The sequence below is a fragment of the Belonocnema kinseyi genome, chromosome 8 (assembly GCF_010883055.1).
Source record: "Belonocnema kinseyi isolate 2016_QV_RU_SX_M_011 chromosome 8, B_treatae_v1, whole genome shotgun sequence".
Lineage (NCBI taxonomy): Eukaryota > Metazoa > Arthropoda > Insecta > Hymenoptera > Cynipidae > Belonocnema > Belonocnema kinseyi.
Genome location: NC_046664.1, coordinates 91,719,882 through 91,724,554, shown reverse-complemented (window position 1 = coordinate 91,724,554; position 4,673 = coordinate 91,719,882).

The window sequence follows — 4,673 nt, the reverse complement described above, 5'->3', positions numbered from 1 at the left end:
ATTAAATTGTTTTATGGAAAATTTATAATTTTTGATTAAAAATTACATTTTTCGGTTGAATTATGAACTATAAATATGTTTTGGTTGTAAAGTCGTTCTGTTGTGAACGCAAATATATTGTTAAAAATTAAAATTATAAGTTTTGGGTGGAAATACTCTTTGTTTTCAAAATTAAATAATTTCGTTGAAAGTTCATGTATTTTGTTGAAAATTGACCTTATTTAGTAGAAATTTAATCCTTTTGGTTGAAAATTTTATCATTTTTGGTCAAAAATGCAATTGTTTGGTTAAAATATCAACTGTACATCTTCTTGGGTTTGAAAGTCGATTATTTCACTAAGAGTTGAACTACTTTGTCAAAAAATACGTTTTTTTAACAAGGTTTTTTATTTATGACTGAAAATTTAACTATTTGGTTGAAAGTTTAACTCTTTCATTGAAAACTCATATTTTTCGGTTAAAAATTTCAATTTTTTGTAGATAATTCGTCTTTTTTACTTTAAAATTAAATAATTTCTTTAAAAATTCATGTATTTTGTTTAAGATTTGTCTTTTTTTGTAAATTATCAATTTTCTTGGTCGAAAATTCATCTGATTGGTCGAAAATTTAACAACTTTGTTTAAAATTAATTTTTTCTTTAAAAAATTATTTATCTTTATCTGAAAATGTAACTATTATATGATTGATTAAAAATTAATCGTTTATATTTGTTAAGTTGGAAAATCATTTTTTTTGTATAGAACATTAATCTTCTTGGTCAAAAATTCACCGTTTCCCTTGAAAATTTAACATTTTTGTTGAAAATTCGTTTTTTTGTCTTGTTCAATTCAATTTTTTAGCACAGTTTTTATCTGGAAATTGTACTATTTCATTTTTGTTTAAAACTTTATCCTGTACATTATATTAGTTAAAACACCAATTATTTGATAGAAAATTAATTTATTTTGTTGAAAAGTAAACTTTTGGGTTGAAAATTGATTTATTGTGTTAATTAGATTTTTTCCGAAAATTAAAAAAACTGCAAAATAAAAAAATTGCCTTAAAATCGTCCTGATTTCTTTTTTTTTTTAATTTTTAAAATCTTTTCAAATACTCACTTAAAATTAATTTTTCAAACTAAAAAATCATTTTCAATTTTCTTAGCAATCACAACAATTTTTGTTATTCTTTTTGAATATTTTACAATTCTCAAAAGCTTTTTTTTAATCTGCAAAAATCTACATCGTCTTTCAATTTATTTCAAATAATTTCAAGTTTTAAATTAATTTTGAATATTATTCTAAATTAAAATTGCAGCGTTCAAACTTAAGATTTAGCTCATTACAATTTTAACAAATCAAGGCTTTTTATTTCTAACCACTCTGTTCAAATTTGTATAGTTTTTAATTGTTGTTTATAATGGCTTGTCCCAGATCTGAATTTTTTTTTTTCAAAAAATCTCTGATCCAATTCAGAAATACATACAATTGCTTTGAAAAAAATTTTTAATTCAGAAATATTTCATTTAAACGCTCAATAATTCATACGTATAAAACACAAACTTTTAACACCTTTTAATTTTAAAATTTTTTTAATTAAATTATTTTAAAATACGAAATAACCTTTTAAAAATTTTTTATGACTTTAACATTTGAGAGATTTCTGGTTAAAAAATACAAATTACGCTATTATTTTTAAGGTTCAAAATTATAATTCAAAAAAATTTCAGTTCGTAACATTAAAAATTGAACGATTAAATTAATTTTTTAACTAAATCTTTTTTAAATAAAAGTTACATCGTTTTTATTTTAAGTTGTTCCAGATTAATATTTTTGCATTGTTGTTTAGAGATAAAAATTTTAGTTTGCCAATTGAAAATGTTAGAAATTAACTTACTATCAAAATAATTGAATTTTCAACTAAAAAAAAAAGAGAATAACAAATTTCCAACAAAATAATTACATTTTCTACTAAAATGATAAATCTTCAACAACAAAATAAGTTTTAATTTTTGATTAAAAACTGTTGAACCTTAAAAATAATAGCGTAACTTGTATTTTTTAACCAGAAATCTCTCAAATGTTAAAGTCATGACAATTTTTAAACGGTTATTTCGTATTTTAAAATAATTTAATTTAAAAAATGGTAAAATTAAAAGGTGTTAAAAGTTTGTGTTTTATACGTATGAATTATTGAACGTTTAAATGAAATATTTCTGAATTAAAATTTTTTTCAAAGCAATTGTATGTATTTCTGAATTGGATCAGAGATTTTTTGAAAAAAAAATAATTCAGATCTGGGACAAGCCATTATAAACAACAATCAAAAACTACACAAATTTGAACAGAGTGGTTAGAAATAAAAAGCCTTGATTTGTTAAAATTGTAATGAGCTAAATTTTAAGTTTGAACGCTACAATTTTAATTTGGAATAATATTCAAGATTAATTTAAAACTTGAAATAATTTGAAACACGATGTAGATTTTTGCAGATTTAAAAAAAAAGCTTTTGAGAATTGTAAAATATTCAAAAAGAATAACAAAAATTGTTGTGATTGCTAAGAAAATTGAAAATGATTTTTTAGTTTGAAAAATTAATTTTAAGTGAGTATTTGAAAAGATTTTAAAAATTAAAAAAAAAAAGGAATCAGGACGATTTTAAGGCAATTTTTTTATTTTACAGTTTTTTTAATTTTCGGAAAAAATCTAATTAACAAAATAAATCAATTTTCAACCCAAAAGTTTACTTTTCAACAAAATAAATTAATTTTCTATCAAATAATTGGTGTTTTAACTAATAAAATGTACAGGATAAAGTTTCAAACAAAAATGGAATAGTACAATTTCCAGATAAAAACTGTGCTAAAAAATTGAATTGAACAAGACAAAAAAACGAATTTTCAACAAAAATGTTAAATATTCAAGGGAAAAGGTGAATTTTTGACCAAGAAGATTAATGTTCTATACAAAAAAAAAAATGATTTTCCAACTTAACCAATATAAACGATTAATTTTTAATCAATCATATAATAGTTACATTTTCAGATAAAGATAAATAATTTTTTAAAGAAAAAATTAATTTTAAACAAAGTTGTTAAATTTTCGACCAATCAGATGAATTTTCGACCAAGAAAATTGATAATCTACCAAAAAAGACAAATCTTAAACAAAATACATGAATTTTTAAAGAAATTATTTAATTTTAAAGTAAAAAAGACGAATTATCTGCAAGAAGTTGAAATTTGTAAGCGAAAAATATGAGTTTTCAATGAAAGAGTTAAACTTTCAACCAAATAGTTAAATTTTCAACCATAATTATAAAACGTTGTTAAAAAAAGCGTATTTTCTTTTGCAAAGTAGTTCAACTCTTAGTGAAATAATCGATTTTTAAACCCAAGAAGATGTACAGTTGATATTTCAATCAAACAATTGCATTTTTGACCAAAAAAGATACATTTTTAACCAAAAACATTAAATTTGTACGAAACAAGGTCAAGTTCCAACAAAATACATGAACTTTCAACGAAATTATTTAATTTCAAAGTCAAAAAAAGTATTATCTACAAAAAAGCTGAATTTTTAACCCAAAAATATGATTTTCCAACCAAAATTTTAGTTTTCGACCAAATAGTTTAACTTTCTATCAAATTGTTGACTATTAGCGGGTTTAAAAGTCGATTCTTTCACTAAGAGATGAACTACTTTGCAAAAGAAAATAAGCTTTTTTTAACAACGTTTTATAATTATGGTTGAAAATTTAACTATTTGTTGAAAGTTTAACTGTTTGATTGAAAACTCATATTTTTTCGCTTAAAAAATTCAACTTTTTGTAGATAATTCGTCTTTTTGACTTCAAAATTAAATAATTTCGTTGAAAATTCATGTATTTTTTAAAAAATTTGTCTTTTTTTTGTAGATCTTTAATTTTCTTAGTCAAAAATTCATTTTATTGATTTACAGTTTAACAACTTTGTTGAAAATTCATTTTTTCTGTTAAAAATTATTTTTCTTTATCTGAAAATGTAACTATTCTAGGATTGATTAAAAATTAATCGCTTTTATGTGGAAAATGAACTATTCCATTTTTGGTTGAAACTTTATCCTGTACATTGTATTAGTTAAAACACCAATTATTTGATAGAAAATTAATTTATTTTGTTAAAAAGTAAACTTTTAGGTTGAAAATTGATATACAGTGTGTCCCATATTTATAGGGCCACCCCATTTTTTAAGGATAATTTTTTTTCTATTGAAACAAAATGCACCAAATATTTTGAGTGGATAAATGAGTCGAATTAACGATTTTTCCTTTAATTTATTTATTCCTTTTAATTTAAATTTTTCACATACATACTTTCCCACATACATTCTTTTTGGGGATTATCGACGTATTTTTCCTATTTTAAAAGTGTATATTCGCACAATATGTTCGAAATAAATATTTCTCCTATTTTTATTGCGCGGATCCCCGTAAGTAACGGGAGTACCCGGGTTTTTCTCGCTTTACCTGGTATGCACATATGTATACTCCTGGTATAAATAGGCTTCCGAATGCATTTTTGGCCAGTTAAATTGTGCTTGTGCGTTAATATTATTCGAGGTAACAAAACAAATATGGGAAGAGGGAAAGCATTGTCTGCAGAAGAAAAGGCGTCAATTGATGCGTATGAAAAATGTGGGAAATCACAACGTGA